Source organism: Salmo salar, chromosome ssa04 (genome assembly GCF_905237065.1).
Source record: "Salmo salar chromosome ssa04, Ssal_v3.1, whole genome shotgun sequence".
Lineage (NCBI taxonomy): Eukaryota > Metazoa > Chordata > Actinopteri > Salmoniformes > Salmonidae > Salmo > Salmo salar.
The window spans coordinates 2506640-2530908 of NC_059445.1; the positions used below are offsets into that span (position 1 = coordinate 2506640).

The 24269-nt window shown below is 39.7% G+C and overlaps 6 non-coding genes across 6 annotated transcripts; all 6 read left to right on the top strand.

Annotated features, from left to right (window-relative positions):
• The first annotated feature begins 9786 nt into the window (after positions 1-9786).
• LOC123742617 (U1 spliceosomal RNA) lies at positions 9787-9950 on the top strand. Its single transcript, XR_006769770.1, has one exon. It is a non-coding gene; the product is annotated as a U1 spliceosomal RNA (small nuclear RNA).
• Positions 9951-12610: 2660 nt separating this feature from the next.
• Positions 12611-12774, top strand: LOC123742595 (U1 spliceosomal RNA). The gene has a single exon (XR_006769749.1). It is a non-coding gene; the product is annotated as a U1 spliceosomal RNA (small nuclear RNA).
• Positions 12775-15559: 2785 nt separating this feature from the next.
• Positions 15560-15723, top strand: LOC123742612 (U1 spliceosomal RNA). Its single transcript, XR_006769765.1, has one exon. It is a non-coding gene; the product is annotated as a U1 spliceosomal RNA (small nuclear RNA).
• A 2531-nt stretch (positions 15724-18254) lies between these two features.
• LOC123742613 (U1 spliceosomal RNA) lies at positions 18255-18416 on the top strand. Its single transcript, XR_006769766.1, has one exon. It is a non-coding gene; the product is annotated as a U1 spliceosomal RNA (small nuclear RNA).
• A 2567-nt stretch (positions 18417-20983) lies between these two features.
• Positions 20984-21147, top strand: LOC123742615 (U1 spliceosomal RNA). The gene has a single exon (XR_006769768.1). It is a non-coding gene; the product is annotated as a U1 spliceosomal RNA (small nuclear RNA).
• A 2570-nt stretch (positions 21148-23717) lies between these two features.
• On the top strand, positions 23718-23881 carry LOC123742605 (U1 spliceosomal RNA). Its single transcript, XR_006769758.1, has one exon. It is a non-coding gene; the product is annotated as a U1 spliceosomal RNA (small nuclear RNA).
• Positions 23882-24269: the final 388 nt, after the last annotated feature.

The following is a 24269-nucleotide window of genomic DNA, read 5'->3' on the forward strand; positions in this document are numbered from 1 at the left end:
ACTACATTTACAGCACCTCACCTTAACAGACTGACTACACTACATTTACAACACCTTAACAGACTGACTACACTACATTTACAGCACCTCACCTTAACAGACTGACTACATTACATTTACAGCACCTCACCTTAACAGACTGACTACACTACATTTACAACACCTCACCTTAACAGACTGACTACACTACATTTACAACACCTTAACAGACTGACTACACTACATTTACAGCAACTCACCTTAACAGACTGACTACACTACATTTACAACACCTCACCTTAACAGACTGACTACACTACATTTACAGCACCACACCTCAACAGACTGACTACACTACATTTACAACACCTCACCTTAACAGACTGACTACACTACATTTACAACACCTTAACAGACTGACTACACTACATTTACAGCACCTCACCTTAACAGACTGACTACATTACATTTACAGCACCTCACCTTAACAGACTGACTACACTACATTTACAACACCTCACCTTAACAGACTGACTACACTACATTTACAACACCTTAACAGACTGACTACACTACATTTACAGCACCTCACCTTAACAGACTGACTACATTACATTTACAGCACCTCACCTTAACAGACTGACTACACTACATTTACAACACCTCACCTTAACAGACTGACTACACTACATTTACAGCACCTCACCTTAACAGACTGAGTACACTACATTTACAACACCTCACCTTAACAGACTGACTACACTACATTTACAGCACCTCACCTTAACAGACTGACTACACTACATTTACAGCAACTCACCTTAAAAGAGTTACTACACTACATTTACAGCACCTCACCTTAACAGACTGACTACACTACATTTTACAACACCTCACCTTAACAGACTGACTACACTCCATGTACAACACCTTAACAGACTGACTACACTACATTTACAACACCTTAACAGACTGACTACACTACATTTACAGCACCTCACCTTAACAGACTGACTACATTACATTTACAGCACCTCACCTTAACAGACTGACTACACTACATTTACAACACCTCACCTTAACAGACTGACTACACTCCATGTACAACACCTTAACAGACTGACTACACTACATTTACAACACCTTAACAGACTGACTACACTACATTTACAGCACCTCACCTTAACAGACTGACTACATTACATTTACAGCACCTCACCTTAACAGACTGACTACACTACATTTACAACACCTTAACAGACTGACTACACTATATTTACAACACCTCATCATAACAGACTGACTACACTACATTTACAACACCTCACCTGAACAGACTGACTACACTACATTTACAGCACCTCACCTTAACAGACTGACTACACTACATTTACAACACCTTAACAGACTGACTACACTACATTTACAGCACCTCACCTTAACAGACTGACTACATTACATTTACAGCACCTCACCTTAACAGACTGACTACACTACATTTACAACACCTCACCTTAACAGACTGACTACACTACATTTACAGCACCTCACCTTAACAGACTGACTACACTACATTTACAGCAACTCACCTTAAAAGACTGACTACACTACATTTACAACACCTCACCTTAACAGACTGACTACACTCCATGTACAACACCTTAACAGACTGACTACACTACATTTACAACACCTCACCTTAACAGACTGACTACACTACATTTACAACACCTCACCTTAACAGACTGACTACACTAGATATATTACAGTAAATATATGCTGTGGAATATGTAGAATATATTAAAGTAAAGATATGCTGTGGTATATATATGTAGAATATATTACAGTAAAGATATACTGTGGTATATATGTAGAATATATTACAGTAAAGATATGCTGTGGTATATATGTAGAATATATTACAGTAAAGATATGCTGTGGTATATATGTAGAATATATTACAGTAAAGATATGCTGTGGTAGATATGTAGAATATATTACAGTAAAGATATGCTGTGGTAGATATGTAGAATATATTACAGTAAAGATATGCTGTGGTAGATATGTAGAATATATTACAGTAAAGATATGCTGTGGTAGGTATGTAGAATATATTACAGTAAAGATATGCTGTGGTAGATATGTAGAATATATTACAGTAAAGATATGCTGTGGTAGATATGTAGAATATATTACAGTAAAGATATGCTGTGGTAGATATGTAGAATATATTACAGTAAAGTTATGCTGTGGTATATATGTAGAATATATTACAGTAAAGATATGCTGTGGTATATATGTAGAATATATTACAGTAAAGATATGCTGTGGTATATATGTAGAATATATTACAGTAAAGATATGCTGTGGTATATATGTAGAATATATTACAGTAAAGATATGCTGTGGTAGATATGTAGAATATATTACAGTAAAGATATGCCGTGGTATATATGTAGAATATATTACAGTAAAGATATGCTGTGGTATATATGTAGAATATATTACAGTAAAGATATGCTGTGGTATATATGTAGAATATATTACAGTAAAGATATGCTGTGGTAGATATGTAGAATATATTACAGTAAAGATATGCTGTGGTAGATATGTAGAATATTTTTCAGTAAAGATATGCTGTGTTATATATGTAGAATATATTTCAGTAAAGATATGCTGTGGTATATATGTAGAATATATTACAGTAAAGATATGCTGTGGTATATATACAGTGCATTCGGAAAGTATTCAGACACCTTGACTTTTTTCACATTTTGTTACGTTACAGTCTGTACAGAAGTCACTGTACAGCGTTGGCCTGTTAGAGGTTCATGAGAGGGGCTGAATATCAACACAACCATTCTCAGAGCCAGTTTCCCAGACACATTCGCAGTACCCGACTAGTCTGGACTTGAACTCAATCAAACTTCTCTGGAGAGATCTGAAAATAGCTGTGCAGCAACTCTCCCCGTCCAACCTGTCAGAACTTGAGAGGATCTGCAGAGAAGAATGAGAGAAACTTCCCAAATACAGGTGTGCCAAGCTTGTAGCGTCATACCCAAGCAGACTTGAGGCTCTAATCACTGCCAAAGGTGCTTCAACAAAGTACTGAGTAAAGGGTCTGAAAACTTATGCAAATGTGATATTTCTGGGTAGTTATTTTTAAATAAATTTGCTAAAATTTCTAAAAACCCATTTTTGCTTTGTCATTATGGGGTATTGTGATGTCATTATGGGGTATTGTGATGTCATTATGGGGGTATTGTGATGTCATTATGGGGTATTGTAGATTGATGAGGAAAAAAACAGTTTAAGATTAAGCTCTATGGGCTCAACAGCCAGTTGAATCCTGTGGCGCGTTATTCAAATTCTTAGATATGCTATTACTTCAATTTTTCAAAAATATGACTATTTTACACCATTTTAAAGATAAGCCTCTCGTTAATCTAACCACACTGTCCGATTTCAAAAAGGCTTTACAACGAAAGCAAAACATTAGATTATGTCAGCAGAGTACCGAGCCAGAAATAATCAGACACCCATTTTTCAAGCTAGCATATAATGTCACATAAACCCAAACCACAGCTAAATGTAGCACTAACCTTTGATGATCTTCATCAGATGACAACCCTAGGACATTATGTTATACAATACATGCATGTTTTGTTCAATCAAGTTCATATTTATATCAAAAACCAGCTTTTTACATTAGCATGTGACTAGCATGTGACTAGCATTCCCACCGAACACTGCCGGTGAATTTACTAAATTACTCACGATAAACGTTCACAAAAAGCAGAACAATTATTTTAAGAATTATAGATACAGAACTCCTCTATGCACTCGATATGTCCGATTTTAAAATAGCTTTTCGGTGACAGCACATTTTGCAATATTCTCAGTAGATAGCCCGGCATCACAGGGCTAGCTATTTAGACACCCAGCAGGTTTAGCACTCATCAAAGTCAGATTTACTATAAGAAAAATGTTCTTACCTTTGTTGTCTTCGTCAGAATGCACTCCCGGGACTTCTACTTCAATAACAAATGTTGGTTTGGTCCAAAATAATCCATCGTTATATCCAAACAGCGGCGTTTTGTTCGTGCGTTCTAGACACTATCCTAAAGGCTAAATAAGGGTGACGAGCATGGCGCAATTCGTGACAAAAGAATTCTAAATATTCCATTACCGTACTTCGAAGCATGTCAACCGCTGTTTAAAATCCATTTTTATGCAATTTTTCTCATAAAAAAGCGATAATATTCCGACCGGGAATCTGCGTTTAGATAAACAGACAAAGGAAAACAAAGCATTCGGTCGAAGCGGGCACGCGCCTAAGCCCATAGTACTCTGAGTGGCCACTTGCCAAAAGCGATAAAGTGTTTCAGCCAGAGCCTGCCTCGATATCGTTCAACGTTTTCCCGGGCTCTGAGACCCTATGGAAGACGTAGGAAGTGTCACGTTATTGCACAGATCCTGAGTCTTCAATAAAAAGAGCCAAGATGAAACACTACTTCTCAGACAGGCCACTCCCTGCTTGAAATCTTCTCAGGTTTTGGCCTGCCATAGGAGTTCTGTTATACTCACAGACACCATTCAAGCAGTTTTAGAAACTTTAGGGTGTTTTCTATCCAAAGCCAATAATTATATGCATATTCTAGTTACTGGGCAGGAGTAGTAACCAGATTAAATCGGGTACGTTTTTTATCCAGCCGTGTCAATACTGCCCCCTAACCCTAATTAAGGCTGTAACGTTACAAATTCCGGAAAAGTCAAAGGGTCTGAATACTTTCCGAAGGTGCTGTATCTCCATGAAGACCAATAATAATTAATAAGGCTGTAACATATCAAAATGTGTTAAAAGTCAAAGTGCTGTTTCTACAGGTCCCTGTAGAATTATTCCTGGCTTGGCAGTGGTCTAGTGGTGTCTGGACAGAGTTCCACACACACACACACACACACACACACACACACACACACACACACAATCACGTGGACAGAATCACGTGGACAGAAACACACGAGAGAGAGAGAGAGAGACACACACAGACACTCATAGATTAAAACTCAATAGATAATAAACACAATATTTCACTTTTACTAAAAATATACTAAAAATATCATTAAGGTCTATATTTTCATAGTGACTATGTAGATGGTGGGGGTCACTTCCATTTCAATTCCAGTCAAGTCAGAAAGTAAACCAAATTCAAAATTGTCTTAATTGAAAAGCATTGAGGAGAATTGGAATTAGAGTTTCAGTCTACTTCCTGAATTGACTGGAATTTAAATGAAATTGATCCCAACCATGACTATGTATTGGTTTACCAACCTTTCTCAATGTATTTTTCAATAATGAATTCTCACACCCAGGCGCCATTTAAATCAAATCACATTTTATTGGTCGCATTCACATTTTTAGCAGATGTTATTGTGGGTGTAGTGTAATGCTTGTGTTCCTAGGTTTTAGTCATTAAAACTCGTTTTTCAACCACTCCACAAATGTCTTAACTATAGTTTTGCCAAGTCAGTTAGGACATCTACTTTGTGCCATGACACAAGTAATTTTTCCAACAATTGTTTACAAACAGATTATTCCACTTATAATTCACTGTATCACAATTCCAGTGGGTCAGAAGTTTACATACACTAAGTTGAATGTGCCTTTAAACAGCTTGGAAAATTATTATGCCATGGCTTTAGAAGCTTCTAATAGGCTAATTGACATCATTTTAGTCAATTGGAGGTGTACCTGTGGATGTATTTCAAGGCCTACCTTCAAACCCAGTGCCTCTTTGCTTGACATCATGGGAAAATCAAAAGAAATCAGCCAAAATTGTAAACCTCCACAAGTGTGGTTCATCCTTGGGAGCAATTTCCAAACGCCTGAAGGTACCACGTTCATCTGTACAAACAATAGTACGCAGGTATAAACACCATGGGACCACACAGCCATCATACCGCTCAGGAAGGAGATGCGTTCTGTCTCCTAGAGATGAACGTACTTTGGTGCGAAAAGTGCAAATCAATCCCAGAACAATAGCACAGTACCTTGTGAAGATGCTGGAGGAAACAGGTACAAAGTATCTATATCCACAGTAAAACGAGTCCTATATTGACATAACCTGAAAGGCCGCTCAGCAAGAAAGAAGCCACTGCTCCAAAACCGCCATAAAAAAAAAGCCAGACTACGGTTTGCAACTGCACATGGGGACAAAGATCGTACTTTTTGGAGAAATGTCAGGAAGTTAAACCTTGGTCGCAAATGGGTCTTCCAAATGGACAATGACCCCAAGCATACTTCCAAAGTTGTGGCAAAACGGCTTAGGGACAACAAAGTCAAGGTATTGGAATGGCAATCACAAAGCCCTGACCTCAATCTTATAGAAAATGTGTGGGCAGAACTGAAAAAGCGTGTGCGCGCAAGGAGGCCTACAAACCTGACTCGGTTACACCAGCTCTATTAGGAGGAATTGGCCAAAATTCACCCAACTTATTGTGGGAAGCTTGTGGAAGGCTACCCGCAACGTTTGACCCAAGTTAAACAATTTAAAGGCAATGCTACCAAATACTAATTGAGTGTATGTAAACGTCTGACCCACTGGGAATGTGATGAAAGAAAGAAAAGCCGAAATAAACTATTATTCTGACTTTTCACATTCTTAAAATAAAGTGGTGATCCTAACTGACCTAAGACAGGGAATTTTTACTTGGATTAAATATCAGGAATTGTGAAAAACTGAGTTTAAATGTATTTGGCTAAGGTTTATGTAAACTTCCGACTTCAACTGTAGTAACTAAAGAGCACACACAGACAACATGCACACGACGGGGATGCGTTCGCTCATCAGCGCTAGTTTCCTTACGATGAGCAGAAATTATACTTGATAACTGAAGATTAAAACTATCCTTAAAATATGTTTTGTATTTTGTAGATTTGCAAAAATATATTTTTTAGCTGTTTATCTCTGGGTTGACACTGAGTTGGCTTTGAATTCTGCAGATTTATTCCAGGGCTTCTACTTGCCAGTCCCAACGGAGCCAAGAGCATGGCAGCTCTCACCCTCCCATTCCCTCCGCTAGACCAGAGCTGTTTCCCATGAATATTGACAGTAAGATGATTGTTCCACGAAATGTGTGTCTTTTGGTTCTCTGATATTTAATGTATAAATGATGCACTAATTAAAAAGCCAACTATTTTTGTGGAAACGACTCAAAATTGACTACAAACTTGAAACTTGTGTTAAAGTTAAACACTGAATCCATTAGAATATAGAATATTATTGAAACGTTGAACTATATGTATTATTGCAAGTAAAATGTCAAAACATTTTTGCAATCACAATCTTGTCTGTCAGGATCGTCTTGCGTGTGACAACCCCATATTTCCACAGTGTCAACAAAATGTTCTCCTTTCAGAATTTCAGAAGTGTGTCTTAACTAAATTGGTGGAGATATTGGAGGAGGTGAAACGTGTTGGGAAAGCAGAGCCCTGTGACTCTGAGTTCCATGTGAAGAGGATGGAGACGGAGGAAGACTTTGAGCAACTAGACAAGCAGCTCCAAAGTGTAGATGCACAGAATCTGATGGGGAAATTGAAATTTATTTTGACATTTCATTTACACTGTAGATTTAGTCAGCATTTTTCACACTACCGACCGAAAGCTATACAATTAGTTAATTTCAGTCTTATAAGCAATGCCTGTAGATATCTTTTTTTAAGTAGTCATACTGAGACAGTGATGATTACTGCATAACTTCCGGTGTTTCAAACAAAGTCTCTTGATACAGATTGCAAGGTTAAGCAAAATTGGTGGTAAGGACACAAAGGACTGTGCCAACAAGGTCATGTTGGTATGTCATATCTCTAGAATGGATCCAATAAGTAAGTCATTTTAAAGGTATCGTTAGTGATACAAACTGTCTGCAACAAAGACAGTAAATCCAAGAGCCTTTTCTCCTCAGCAGTTTGAAAGTGTTCATTTCATAAAGTACTTCCTATGTGTGCTTGACTTTCAGGCTCTTTACCAACGGCCTGATGTCCTTGTTCAACTTCAACGGCCATCACGCGAAGCGGGGATTAGGAAACACAACTGTGTACTCTGTTGTCAACGGTCCCTACAAACATGTCATTATTCTGTAGTATATTTTGTATTAATAACTTGGTGGTTTGAGCCCTGAAAGTTGATTGGCTAACAGCCATGGTATATTTGAGCAATAATACATGAGAGCCAATGTGTTATGATGACATTTTATCATGGCTGTGAGTGTCATAGCCATAAAAACAAAGTCCTCCGGGTGTTGTGGTACCGTAACCACACAATACATGGTTACAGTCTGTATCCAGGCAACGCTGAGTTGCGTTGTGCATAAGAACAGCCTTTACTACACCCTCCCATTGCTGAAAGGGTCACTAAGGTCACAGAATCAAAATGACCTGCTCTGTCTGTTTTAATAGGCTAGATTCTTATTTTGTCTTCTAAACCAATTATTAATTTGCATGGTGGTAATTTGTGTAGTCCCTTTTTGAGAAGAATGGTTTTAGGAGCTTGGCAATTTAGATTTATTAACGACAGTCGTCGTTTATTAAGGACAGATTTTTACCTTGTCAGCTCGGGGATCGATCCAACAACTCAAACCACTAGGCTACCTGCCGCCCCCACCTTGAATGAGGTGATCATGTGACCTTAATGACCTTTTAACCTATTGACACGCAAGTTCTAAAAATGTTTAACGGTCCGCACAACATGACAGGTTCTCAAATTCTTGTTTTATTTTTATTTTGCTATGCTGTAGCCCTAATAAAAGCTTTACCATTTGTTGTTCTTCATTAGAGCAGACTCTAGTATGTCATTATGCTGGTGTTGTTCAGATTTCTGTCCTGTCATCAATTAGTCCTTACTATTACTTCATTTCATCACACAGCCTACTAGTCCTGCATTTAAATACATTCAAGCATTCTCTTGAATAATTATCCTACAGTATACAATGGCCTAAATAATAATTTCATTAGTACAGATCAACTCTCTGGTACACCTATCATTTATTTTGTGTTGTTTACACGGCACCATCTTTCACTTTCAACCAAAACGGGCAGTAGACGGACGTCTTTTCAACTTTCAACCAAAACTGAATGTATATTAGCCGTCGGGCATAGTCGTCTTTTTAAGGAAAGTTTGCTGTGTGGGACTTTTCTACTGTATCTTAGTCCGTTCAGTTCTGACATCGCTCATCCATATTTATATAGTCTAAATTCATTCCTACTGAGATTTGTGTGTATTGAGTAAATGTTGTGTAATTTGTTAGATATTACTGCACTGTCAGAGCTAGAAGCACTTCGCTATACTCGCAATAACGTCTGATAATCACGTGAAAGTGACCAATAAGATTTGATTTGCAGTAGTCGGCGACTGTTTCTCCTTTATATCTGGGGTCGTATGCCACCCTGTGGTCGATGGTGGAATCATATTTTACTGAGAGCAGAAAACAAGCGTGATGAAACTATTCCTACAATGTCTGGAACGCTACAAAACACCAGAAATAGTTGGTGTCTTTCGGTTGGCTGTGTGAGCGCGAATGTGATTTCAGCATTTCTACCGTGTTGCATGATGGGAAAAATAGTCAGACAGCGATATAATATAATAAAACAAAGTGCATCGCTTTTCCACCGCTTTGTCCGCAACTGTATTAGTAAACGTTATTAGACCCTGGTCGATATGATGTGGTATTGTCAGTAGTACAAGTGGTAACCGTTAGACAAACACCTTTGTCCTGGAATGAGTGCCCCTCTACCAACGTGTACCACTCATACTTACCTGGCAAGAGAGACAACGTGATCAAGGAGGCGGTTCACCCTGGACAAGGCTCAGCCATTGCACTCCGGCTGTGCTGACCCCTGCGAATTTCTCAAATGTGGAAATCTAGATTGCATAATTTCTGGTAGTGGGGGACTGCGTTCGCGCTCTCCCCTGATCTTGATGTTAAAAATAATGTATAAGCTGGTATTCTGAGCTTTAACTCTTTGAGTTCTGTTGACAAAGAGATTTATCATCATTTACATTTTCTTCCTTATCAGATGAATGGTTATAGAATGTAGGATATATTTAAAAGCCAACTAAGGCCTCAGAGATACATTTTGTCTTCTGATAACCACAATGTGTGTGATCTGTTATTGTAGCACTGGTGATTATTTATGCCTGTCATGTCCTGATTATGTCAAGGTAAAGGCCTACTTGTGAATGGATCATTTTGCGCCCTCAGATCTAATCTGGATTGAGGTGTTTTATTTGCTAGATAATTACGTCATTTATAGGACCGTTTGTAATTTAAGACCACAATAAACAGGCTGCCTCACATACGGTCGTGATTGGGAGTCCCATATCATCTGAAATGGAATCGGTCTATATCACCAAGGCTCATCAACTTTGTATATTGTATCCATTACCATTCCACAGATATTTCCCTGGTCAGCTATTACCATGACAACAGACATTTCCCTGGTCAACCGTTACCACGACAACAGCCATTTCCCTGGTCAACCATTACCATGACAACAGACATTTCCCTGGTCAACCATTACCATGACAACAGACATTTCCCTGGTCAACCATTACCATTCCACAGACATTTCCCTGGTCAACCATTACAATGCCACAGACATTTCCCTGGTCAACCATTACCATGACAACAGACATTTCCCCTGGTCAACCATTACCATTCCACAGACATTTCCCTGGTCAACCATTACAATGCCACAGACATTTCCCTGGTCAACTATTCCACAGACATTTTCCTGGTCCACTTATTTCCTGATGAAGTCAGTCAAAACAGAGAAATTATTGCCAGTATATTCCTCTATCTGTTCATAAATTACTTTTTCCAGCATCTTAGACCGCTCACTCAAAATTGATACAGGTCTGTTTTGCTGCCCTTCTTGTGGATAGGGGTCACTCTAGCATTGGCCATATACCACAAACCCCCAGAAGGGCATTATTGATATTAGAAACTGGTTACCAACTAAATTAGAACAGTAAAAATATTTGTTTTTGTCAATCTGCATTCAGGGCTCAAACCACCCAGTTTATAATTTATAATAGATCACCTGTCTGAAAAGTACTACATACTATGAGTTGCAGTAGCCTATTCAATTGGCCCAGCGTTGTCCAGGTTTGGCCGGTGTAGGCCTTCATTGTAAATAAGAATTTGTTTCTTTGGGATAGGTGGGACAGTAGCGTCCCACCTGGCTAACATCCGGTGAAATTGCAGAGCGCGAAATTCAAATTAAATTACTATAAATATTAAACTTTCATGAAATCACAAGTGCAACACATCAAAATAAAGCTTAACTTGTTGTTAATCCAGCCGCCGTGTCAGATTTCAAAAAAGGCTTTACGGTGAAAGCAAACCATGCGATTATCTGAGGACAGCGCCCAGCACACAAATGCATAACAAATCATTTTCAACCAGGGAGTTGCGACACGAAAGTCAGAAATAGCGATATAATATATGCCTTACCTTTGAAGATCTTCTGTTGGCACTCCAAAAGGTCACAGTTACATTACAAATGGTCCTTTTGTTCGATAAAGTCCTTCTTTATATCCATAAAAACTCAGTTTAGCTGGCGCGCTTCATCAATAATCCACTCGGTTTCCTTCCTTCAAAATGCATACAAAATGAATCCCAAACGTTACCAATAAACTTATCCAAACAAGTCAATCAACGTTTATAATCAATCCTTAGGTATCCCTTACGCAAATAAACAATACAATTTAACACTGAGAATCATTATTGTCTTTACCGGTGAAAAATACCAAAGAACACTCTCAGTCACGCACTTGGAAACACTACAGCCAAAATGGGAGCCACCTAGTAAAACTGCAATTTCTGGCTCATTTTTAAAAAAAAACAGCCTGCAACTCTTTCTAACGACTGTTGATATCTAGTGGAAGCCCTAGGAACTGCAATCGGGCACGATTTCGCCCTTTTATAAAAGTGCCAGCCATTGAAATCAGTGGTAGCAGGATTTCTTTTGGGGGGGGAGGGGGATGGTTTGTCCTCGGGGTTTCGCCTGCCATTTCAGTTCTGTTTTACTCACAGACGTTATTTTAACAGTTTTAGAAACTTTTAGAGTGTTTTCTATCCATATCTACCAATGCATATCCTAGCTTCTGGGCCTGAGTAGCAGGCAGTTTACTTTGCGCATGCTTTTCATCCGGAAGTCAAAATATCGCCCCCTATCCCTAGTAGCTACTACTGTGTCTTGTTGTTGTTGATGAAGTAGTAGGCGACTGTTTCTCCTTTATATCTGGGGTCGTATGTGATGAAACTATTCCTACAATGTCTGGAACGCTACAAAACACCAGAAATAGTTGGTGTCTTTCGGTTGGCTGTGTGAGCACGAATGTGATTTCAGCATTTCTACCGTGTTGCATGATGGGAAAAATAGTCAGACAGCGATATAATATAATAAAACAAAGTGCATCGCTTTTCCACCGCTTTGTCCGCAACTGTATTAGTAAACGTTATTAGACCCCGGTCGATATGATGTGGTATTGTCAGTAGTACATGTGGTAACCGTTAGATAAACACCTTTGTCCTGGAATGAGTGCCCCTCTACCAACGTGTACAACTCATACTTACCTGGCAAGGGAGACACCGTGATCAAGAAGGCGGTTCACCCAGGGCGAGGCTCAGCCATTGCACTCCGGCTGTGCTGACCCCTGCGAATTTCCCAAATGTGGAAATCTCGATTGCATAATTTCTGGTAGTGGGGGACTGCGTTCGCGCTCTCCCCTGATCTTGATGTTAAAAATAATGTATAAGCTGGTATTCCGAGTTATAACTCTATCAGTTCTGTTGACAAAGAGATTTATCATCATTTACATTTTCTTCCTTATCAGATGAATGGTTATAGAATGTAGGATATATTTAAAAGCCAACTAAGGCCTCAGAGATACATTTTGTCTTCTGATAACCACAATGTGTGTGATCTGTTATTGTAGCACTGGTGATTATTTATGCCTGTCATGTCCTGATTATGTCAAGGAAAAGGCCTACTTGTGAATGGATCATTTTGCGCCCTCAGATCTAATCTGGATTGAGGTGTTTTATTCGCTAGATAATTAAGTCATTTATAGGACCGTTTGTAATTTAAGACCACAATAAACAGGCTGCCTCACATACGGTCGTGATTGGGAGTCCCATATCATCTGAAATGGAATCGGTCTATATCACCAAGGCTCATCAACTTTGTATATTGTATCCATTACCATTCCACAGATATTTCCCTGGTCAGCTATTACCATGACAACAGACATTTCCCTGGTCAACCGTTACCACGACAACAGCCATTTCCATGGTCAACCATTACCATGACAACAGACATTTCCCTGGTCAACCATTACCATTCCACAGACATTTCCCTGGTCAACCATTACCATGCCACAGACATTTCCCTGGTCAACTATTACCATGACAACAGACATTTCCCTGGTTAACTGTTACCATGACAACAGACATTTCCCTGCTCAATCATTCCCATTCCACAGACATTTCCCTGGTCATCCATTACCATGACAACAGACATTTCCCTGGTCAACCATTACAATGCCACAGACATTTCCCTGGTCAACCATTACCATGACAACAGACATTTCCCTGGTCAACCATTACCATTCCACAGACATTTCCCTGGTCAACCATTACAATGCCACAGACATTTCCCTGGTCAACTATGCCACAGACATTATCCTGGTCCACTTATTTCCTGATGAAGTCAGTCAAAACAGAGAAATTCTTGCCAGTATATTCCTCTATCTGTTCATAAATTACTTTTTCCAGCATCTTAGACCACTCACTCAAAATTGATACAGGTCTGTTTTGCTGCCCTTCTTGTGGATAGGGGTCACTCTAGCATTGGCCATATACCACAAACCCCCAGAAGGGCATTATTGATATTAGAAACTGGTTACCAACTAAATTAGAACAGTAAAAATATTCGTTTTTGTCAATCTGCATTCAGGGCTCAAACCACCCAGTTTATAATTTATAATAGATCACCTGTCTGAAAAGTATGAGTTGCAGTAGCCTATTCAATTGGCCCAGCGTTGTCCAGGTTTGGCCGGTGTAGGCCTTCATTGTAAATAAGAATTTGTTTCTTTGGGATAGGTGGGACAGTAGCGTCCCACCTGGCCAACATCCGGTGAAATTGCAGAGCGCGAAAATCAAATTAAATTACTATAAATATTAAACTTTCATGAAATCACAAGTGCAACACATCAAAATAAAGCTTAACTTGTTGTTAATCCAGCCGCCGTGTCAGATTTCAAAAGGCTTTACGGTGAAAGCAAACCATGCGATTATCTGAGGACAGCGCCCAGCACACAAATGCATAACAAATCATTTTCAACCAGGGGAGTTGCGACACGAAAGTCAGAAATAGCGATATAATATATGCCTTACCTTTGAAGATCTTCTGTTGGCACTCCAAAAGGTCCCAGTTACATTACAAATGGTCCTTTTGTTCGATAAAGTCCTTCTTTATATCCATAAAAACTCAGTTTAGCTGGCGCGCTTCATCAATAATCCACTCGGTTTCCTTCCTTCAAAATGCATACAAAATGAATCCCAAACGTTACCAATAAACTTATCCAAACAAGTCAATCAACGTTTATAATCAATCCTTAGGTATCCTAATACGCAAATAAACAATACAATTTAAGACTGAGAATCATTATTGTCTTTACCGGTGAAAAATACCAAAGAACACTCTCAGTCACGCACTTTGAAACACTACAGCCAAAATGGGAGCCACCTAGTAAAACTGCAATTTCTGGCTCATTTAAAAAAAAAAACAGCCTGCAACTCTTTCTAACGACTGTTGACATCTAGTGGAAGCCCTAGGAACTGCAATCGGGCACGATTTCGCCCTTTTATAAAAGTGCCAGCCATTGAAATCAGTGGTAGGAGGATTTCTTTTGGGGGGGAGGGGGATGGTTTGTCCTCGGGGTTTCGCCTGCCATTTCAGTTCTGTTTTACTCACAGACGTTATTTTAACAGTTTTAGAAACTTTAGAGTGTTTTCTATCCATATCTACCAATGCATATCCTAGCTTCTGGGCCTGAGTAGCAGGCAGTTTACTTTGCGCATGCTTTTCATCCGGAAGTCAAAATATCGCCCCCTATCCCTAGTAGCTACTACTGTGTCTTGTTGTTGTTGATGAAGTAGTAGGCGACTGTTTCTCCTTTATATCTGGGGTCGTATGTGATGAAACTATTCCTACAATGTCTGGCGCAAACGCTACAAAACACCAGAAATAGTTGGTGTCTTTCGGTTGGCTGTGTGAGCACGAATGTGATTTCAGCATTTCTACCGTGTTGCATGATGGGAAAAATAGTCAGACAGCGATATAATATAATAAAACAAAGTGCATCGCTTTTCCACCGCTTTGTCCGCAACTGTATTAGTAAACGTTATTAGACCCTGGTCGATATGATGTGGTATTGTCAGTAGTACAAGTGGTAACCGTTAGACAAACACCTTTGTCCTGGAATGAGTGCCCCTCTACCAACGTGTACAACTCATACTTACCTGGCAAGGGAGACACTGTGATCAAGAAGGCGGTTCACCCAGGGCGAGGCTCAGCCATTGCACTCCGGCTGTGCTGACCCCTGCGAATTTCCCAAATGTGGAAATCTCGATTGCATAATTTCTGGTAGTGGGGGACTGCGTTCGCGCTCTCCCCTGATCTTGATGTTAAAAATAATGTATAAGCTGGTATTCCGAGTTATAACTCTTTCAGTTCTGTTGACAAAGAGATTTATCATCATTTACATTTTCTTCCTTATCAGATGAATGGTTATAGAATGTAGGATATATTTAAAAGCCAACTAAGGCCTCAGAGATACATTTTGTCTTCTGATAACCACAATGTGTGTGATCTGTTATTGTAGCACTGGTGATTATTTATGCCTGTCATGTCCTGATTATGTCAAGGAAAAGGCCTACTTGTGAATGGATCATTTTGCGCCCTCAGATCTAATCTGGATTGAGGTGTTTTATTCGCTAGATAATTAAGTCATTTATAGGACCGTTTGTAATTTAAGACCACAATAAACAGGCTGCCTCACATACGGTCGTGATTGGGAGTCCCATATCATCTGAAATGGAATCGGTCTATATCACCAAGGCTCATCAACTTTGTATATTGTATCCATTACCATTCCACAGATATTTCCCTGGTCAGCTATTACCATGACAACAGACATTTCCCTGGTCAACCGTTACCACGACAACAGCCATTTCCCTGGTCAACCATTACCATGACAACAGACATTTCCCTGGTCAACCATTACCATTCCACAGACATTTCCCTGGTCAACCATTACAATGCCACAGACATTTCCCTGGTCAACTATTCCACAGACATTTTCCTGGTCCACTTATTTCCTGATGAAGTCAGTCAAAACAGAGAAATTCTTGCCAGTATATTCCTCTATCTGTTCATAAATTACTTTTTCCAGCATCTTAGACCGCTCACTCAAAATTGATACAGGTCTGTTTTGCTGCCCTTCTTGTGGATAGGGGTCACTCTAGCATTGGCCATATACCACAAACCCCCAGAAGGGCATTATTGATATTAGAAACTGGTTACCAACTAAATTAGAACAGTAAAAATATTTGTTTTTGTCAATCTGCATTCAGGGCTCAAACCACCCAGTTTATAATTTATAATAGATCACCTGTCTGAAAAGTACTACATACTATGAGTTGCAGTAGCCTATTCAATTGGCCCAGCGTTGTCCAGGTTTGGCCGGTGTAGGCCTTCATTGTAAATAAGAATTTGTTTCTTTGGGATAGGTGGGACAGTAGCGTCCCACCTGGCCAACATCCGGTGAAATTGCAGAGCGCGAAATTCAAATTAAATTACTATAAATATTAAACTTTCATGAAATCACAAGTGCAACACATCAAAATAAAGCTTAACTTGTTGTTAATCCAGCCGCCGTGTCAGATTTCAAAAAGGCTTTACGGTGAAAGCAAACCATGCGATTATCTGAGGACAGCGCCCAGCACACAAATGCATAACAAATCATTTTCAACCAGGGAGTTGCGACACGAAAGTCAGAAATAGCGATATAATATATGCCTTACCTTTGAAGATCTTCTGTTGGCACTCCAAAAGGTCCCAGTTACATTACAAATGGTCCTTTTGTTCGATAAAGTCCTTCTTTATATCCATAAAAACTCAGTTTAGCTGGCGCGCTTCATCAATAATCCACTCGGTTTCCTTCCTTCAAAATGCATACAAAATTAATCCCAAACGTTACCAATAAACTTATCCAAACAAGTCAATCAACGTTTATAATCAATCCTTAGGTATCCTAATACGCAAATAAACAATACAATTTAAGACTGAGAATCATTATTGTCTTTACCGGTGAAAAATACCAAAGAACACTCTCAGTCACGCACTTGGAAACACTACAGCCAAAATGGGAGCCACCTAGTAAAACTGCAATTTCTGGCTCATTTAAAAAAAAAAACAGCCTGCAACTCTTTCTAACGAGTGTTGACATCTAGTGGAGGCCCTAGGAACTGCAATCGGGCACGATTTCGCCCTTTTATAAAAGTGCCAGCCATTGAAATCAGTGGTAGGAGGATTTCTTTTGGGGGAGGGGGATGGTTTGTCCTCGGGGTTTCGCCTGCCATTTCAGTTCTGTTTTACTCACAGACGTTATTTTAACAGTTTTAGAAACTTTAGAGTGTTTTCTATCCATATCTACCAATGCATATCCTAGCTTCTGGGCCTGAGTAGCAGGCAGTTTACTTTGCGCATGCTTTTCATCCGGAAGTCAAAATATCACCCCCTATCCCTAGTAGCTACTACTGTGTCTTGTTGTTGTTGATGAAGTAGTAGGCGACTGTTTCTCCTTTATATCTGGGGTCGTATGTGATGAAACTATTCCTACAATGTCTGGAACGCTACAAAACGCTACAAAACACCAGAAATAGTTGGTGTCTTTCGGTTGGCTGTGTGAGCACGAATGTGATTTCAGCATTTCTACCGTGTTGCATGATGGGAAAAATAGTCAGACAGCGATATAATATAATAAAACAAAGTGCATCGCTTTTCCACCGCTTTGTCCGCAACTGTATTAGTAAACGTTATTAGACCCTGGTCGATATGATGTGGTATTGTCAGTAGTACAAGTGGTAACCGTTAGACAAACACCTTTGTCCTGGAATGAGTGCCCCTCTACCAACGTGTACAACTCATACTTACCTGGCAAGGGAGACACCGTGATCAAGAAGGCGGTTCACCCAGGGCGAGGCTCAGCCATTGCACTCCGGCTGTGCTGACCCCTGCGAATTTCCCAAATGTGGAAATCTCGATTGCATAATTTCTGGTAGTGGGGACTGCGTTCGCGCTCTCCCCTGATCTTGATGTTAAAAATAATGTATAAGCTGGTATTCTGAGTTATAACTCTTTGAGTTCTGTTGACAAAGAGATTTATCATCATTTACATTTTCTTCCTTATCAGATGAATGGTTATAGAATGTAGGATATATTTAAAAGCCAACTAAGGCCTCAGAGATACATTTTGTCTTCTGATAACCACAATGTGTGTGATCTGTTATTGTAGCACTGGTGATTATTTATGCCTGTCATGTCCTGATTATGTCAAGGAAAAGGCCGACTTGTGAATGGATCATTTTGCGCCCTCAGATCTAATCTGGATTGAGGTGTTTTATTCGCTAGATAATTAAGTCATTTATAGGACCGTTTGTAATTTAAGACCACAATAAACAGGCTGCCTCACATACGGTCGTGATTGGGAGTCCCATATCATCTGAAATGGAATCGGTCTATATCACCAAGGCTCATCAACTTTGTATATTGTATCCATTACCATTCCACAGATATTTCCCTGGTCAGCTATTACCATGACAACAGACATTTCCCTGGTCAACCGTTACCACGACAACAGCCATTTCCCTGGTCAACCATTACCATGACAACAGACATTTCCCTGGTCAACCATTACCATGACAACAGACATTTCCCTGGTCAACCATTACCATTCCACAGACATTTCCCTGGTCAACCATTACAATGCCACAGACATTTCCCTGGTCAACTATTCCACAGACATTTTCCTGGTCCACTTATTTCCTGATGAAGTCAGTCAAAACAGAGAAATTCTTGCCAGTATATTCCTCTATCTGTTCATAAATTACTTTTTCCAGCATCTTAGACCGCTCACTCAAAATTGATACAGGTCTGTTTTGCTGCCCTTCTTGTGGATAGGGGTCACTCTAGCACTGGCCATATACCACAAACCCCCAGAAGGGCATTATTGATATTAGAAACTGGTTACCAACTAAATTAGAACAGTAAAAATATTTGTTTTTGTCAATCTGCATTCAGGGCTCAAACCACCCAGTTTATAATTTATAATAGATCACCTGTCTGAAAAGTACTACATACTATGAGTTGCAGTAGCCTATTCAATTGGCCCAGCGTTGTCCAGGTTTGGCCGGTGTAGGCCTTCATTGTAAATAAGAATTTGTTTCTTTGGGATAGGTGGGACAGTAGCGTCCCACCTGGCCAACATCCGGTGAAATTGCAGAGCGCGAAATTCAAATTAAATTACTATAAATATTAAACTTTCATGAAATCACAAGTGCAACACATCAAAATAAAGCTTAACTTGTTGTTAATCCAGCCGCCGTGTCAGATTTCAAAAAGGCTTTACGGTGAAAGCAAACCATGCGATTATCTGAGGACAGCGCCCAGCACACAAATGCATAACAAATCATTTTCAACCAGGGAGTTGCGACACGAAAGTCAGAAATAGCGATATAATATATGCCTTACCTTTGAAGATCTTCTGTTGGCACTCCAAAAGGTCCCAGTTACATTACAAATGGTCCTTTTGTTCGATAAAGTCCTTCTTTATATCCATAAAAACTCAGTTTAGCTGGCGCGCTTCATCAATAATCCACTCGGTTTCCTTCCTTCAAAATGCATACAAAATTAATCCCAAACGTTACCAATAAACTTATCCAAACAAGTCAATCAACGTTTATAATCAATCCTTAGGTATCCTAATACGCAAATAAACAATACAATTTAAGACTGAGAATCATTATTGTCTTTACCGGTGAAAAATACCAAAGAACACTCTCAGTCACGCACTTGGAAACACTACAGCCAAAATGGGAGCCACCTAGTAAAAGTGCAATTTCTGGCTCATTTTTAAAAAAAACAGCCTGCAACTCTTTCTAACGAGTGTTGACATCTAGTGGAGGCCCTAGGAACTGCAATCGGGCACGATTTCGCCCTTTTATAAAAGTGCCAGCCATTGAAATCAGTGGTAGGAGGATTTCTTTTGGGGGGGAGGGGGATGGTTTGTCCTCGGGGTTTCGCCTGCCATTTCAGTTCTGTTTTACTCACAGACGTTATTTTAACAGTTTTAGAAACTTTAGAGTGTTTTCTATCCATATCTACCAATGCATATCCTAGCTTCTGGGCCTGAGTAGCAGGCAGTTTACTTTGCGCATGCTTTTCATCCGGAAGTCAAAATATCGCCCCCTATCCCTAGTAGCTACTACTGTGTCTTGTTGTTGTTGATGAAGTAGTAGGCGACTGTTTCTCCTTTATATCTGGGGTCGTATGTGATGAAACTATTCCTACAATGTCTGGAACGCTACAAAACGCTACAAAACACCAGAAATAGTTGGTGTCTTTCGGTTGGCTGTGTGAGCACGAATGTGATTTCAGCATTTCTACCGTGTTGCATGATGGGAAAAATAGTCAGACAGCGATATAATATAATAAAACAAAGTGCATCGCTTTTCCACCGCTTTGTCCGCAACTGTATTAGTAAACGTTATTAGACCCTGGTCGATATGATGTGGTATTGTCAGTAGTACAAGTGGTAACCGTTAGACAAACACCTTTGTCCTGGAATGAGTGCCCCTCTACCAACATGTACAACTCATACTTACCTGGCAAGGGAGACACCGTGATCAAGAAGGCGGTTCACCCAGGGCGAGGCTCAGCCATTACACTCCGGCTGTGCTGACCCCTGCAAATTTCCCAAATGTGGATATCTCGATTGCATAATTTCTGGTAGTGGGGGACTGCGTTCGCGCTCTCCCCTGATCTTGATGTTCAAAATAATGTATAAGCTGGTATTCTGAGTTATAACTCTTTGAGTTCTGTTGACAAAGAGATTTATCATCATTTACATTTTCTTCCTTATCAGATGAATGGTTATAGAATGTAGGATATATTTAAAAGCCAACTAAGGCCTCAGAGATACATTTTGTCTTCTGATAACCACAATGTGTGTGATCTGTTATTGTAGCACTGGTGATTATTTATGCCTGTCATGTCCTGATTATGTCAAGGAAAAGGCCTACTTGTGAATGGATCATTTTGCGCCCTCAGATCTAATCTGGATTGAGGTGTTTTATTCGCTAGATAATTAAGTCATTTATAGGACCGTTTGTAATTTAAGACCACAATAAACAGGCTGCCTCACATACGGTCGTGATTGGGAGTCCCATATCATCTGAAATGGAATCGGGTCTATATCACCAAGGCTCATCAACTTTGTATATTGTATCCATTACCATTCCACAGATATTTCCCTGGTCAGCTATTACCATGACAACAGACATTTCCCTGGTCAACCGTTACCACGACAACAGCCATTTCCCTGGTCAACCATTACCATGACAACAGACATTTCCCTGGTCAACCATTACCATGACAACAGACATTTCCCTGGTCAACCATTACCATTCCACAGACATTTCCCTGGTCAACCATTACAATGCCACAGACATTTCCCTGGTCAACTATTCCACAGACATTTTCCTGGTCCACTTATTTCCTGATGAAGTCAGTCAAAACAGAGAAATTCTTGCCAGTATATTCCTCTATCTGTTCATAAATTACTTTTTCCAGCATCTTAGACCGCTCACTCAAAATTGATACAGGTCTGTTTTGCTGCCCTTCTTGTGGATAGGGGTCACTCTAGCATTGGCCATATACCACAAACCCCCAGAAGGGCATTATTGATATTAGAAACTGGTTACCAACTAAATTAGAACAGTAAAAATATTTGTTTTTGTCAATCTGCATTCAGGGCTCAAACCACCCAGTTTATAATTTATAATAGATCACCTGTCTGAAAAGTACTACATACTATGAGTTGCAGTAGCCTATTCAATTGGCCCAGCGTTGTCCAGGTTTGGCCGGTGTAGGCCTTCATTGTAAATAAGAATTTGTTTCTTTGGGATAGGTGGGACAGTAGCGTCCCACCTGGCCAACATCCGGTGAAATTGCAGAGCGCGAAATTCAAATTAAATTACTATAAATATTAAACTTTCATGAAATCACAAGTGCAACACATCAAAATAAAGCTTAACTTGTTGTTAATCCAGCCGCCGTGTCAGATTTCAAAAAGGCTTTACGGTGAAAGCAAACCATGCGATTATCTGAGGACAGCGCCCAGCACACAAATGCATAACAAATCATTTTCAACCAGGGAGTTGCGACACGAAAGTCAGAAATAGCGATATAATATATGCCTTACCTTTGAAGATCTTCTGTTGGCACTCCAAAAGGTCCCAGTTACATTACAAATGGTCCTTTTGTTCGATAAAGTCCTTCTTTATATCCATAAAAACTCAGTTTAGCTGGCGCGCTTCATCAATAATCCACTCGGTTTCCTTCCTTCAAAATGCATACAAAATTAATCCCAAACGTTACCAATAAACTTATCCAAACAAGTCAATCAACGTTTATAATCAATCCTTAGGTATCCTAATACGCAAATAAACAATACAATTTAAGACTGAGAATCATTATTGTCTTTACCGGTGAAAAATACCAAAGAACACTCTCAGTCACGCACTTGGAAACACTACAGCCAAAATGGGAGCCACCTAGTAAAAGTGCAATTTCTGGCTCATATAAAAAAAAAAATACAGCCTGCAACTCTTTCTAACGAGTGTTGACATCTAGTGGAAGCCCTAGGAACTGCAATCGGGCACGATTTCGCCCTTTTATAAAAGTGCCAGCCATTGAAATCAGTGGTAGGAGGATTTCTTTTGGGGGGGAGGGGGATGGTTTGTCCTCGGGGTTTCGCCTGCCATTTCAGTTCTGTTTTACTCACAGACGTTATTTTAACAGTTTTAGAAACTTTAGAGTGTTTTCTATCCATATCTACCAATGCATATCCTAGCTTCTGGGCCTGAGTAGCAGGCAGTTTACTTTGCGCATGCTTTTCATCCGGAAGTCAAAATATCGCCCCCTATCCCTAGTAGCTACTACTGTGTCTTGTTGTTGTTGATGAAGTAGTAGGCGACTGTTTCTCCTTTATATCTGGGGTCGTATGTGATGAAACTATTCCTACAATGTCTGGAACGCTACAAAACGCTACAAAACACCAGAAATAGTTGGTGTCTTTCGGTTGGCTGTGTGAGCACGAATGTGATTTCAGCATTTCTACCGTGTTGCATGATGGGAAAAATAGTCAGACAGCGATATAATATAATAAAACAAAGTGCATCGCTTTTCCACCGCTTTGTCCGCAACTGTATTAGTAAACGTTATTAGACCCTGGTCGATATGATGTGGTATTGTCAGTAGTACAAGTGGTAACCGTTAGACAAACACCTTTGTCCTGGAATGAGTGCCCCTCTACCAACGTGTACAACTCATACTTACCTGGCAAGGGAGACACCGTGATCAAGAAGGCGGTTCACCCAGGGCGAGGCTCAGCCATTGCACTCCGGCTGTGCTGACCCCTGCGAATTTCCCAAATGTGGAAATCTCGATTGCATAATTTCTGGTAGTGGGGGACTGCGTTCGCGCTCTCCCCTGATCTTGATGTTAAAAATAATGTATAAGCTGGTATTCTGAGTTATAACTCTTTGAGTTCTGTTGACAAAGAGATTTATCATCATTTACATTTTCTTCCTTATCAGATGAATGGTTATAGAATGTAGGATATATTTAAAAGCCAACTAAGGCCTCAGAGATACATTTTGTCTTCTGATAACCACAATGTGTGTGATCTGTTATTGTAGCACTGGTGATTATTTATGCCTGTCATGTCCTGATTATGTCAAGGAAAAGGCCTACTTGTGAATGGATCATTTTGCGCCCTCAGATCTAATCTGGATTGAGGTGTTTTATTCGCTAGATAATTAAGTCATTTATAGGACCGTTTGTAATTTAAGACCACAATAAACAGGCTGCCTCACATACG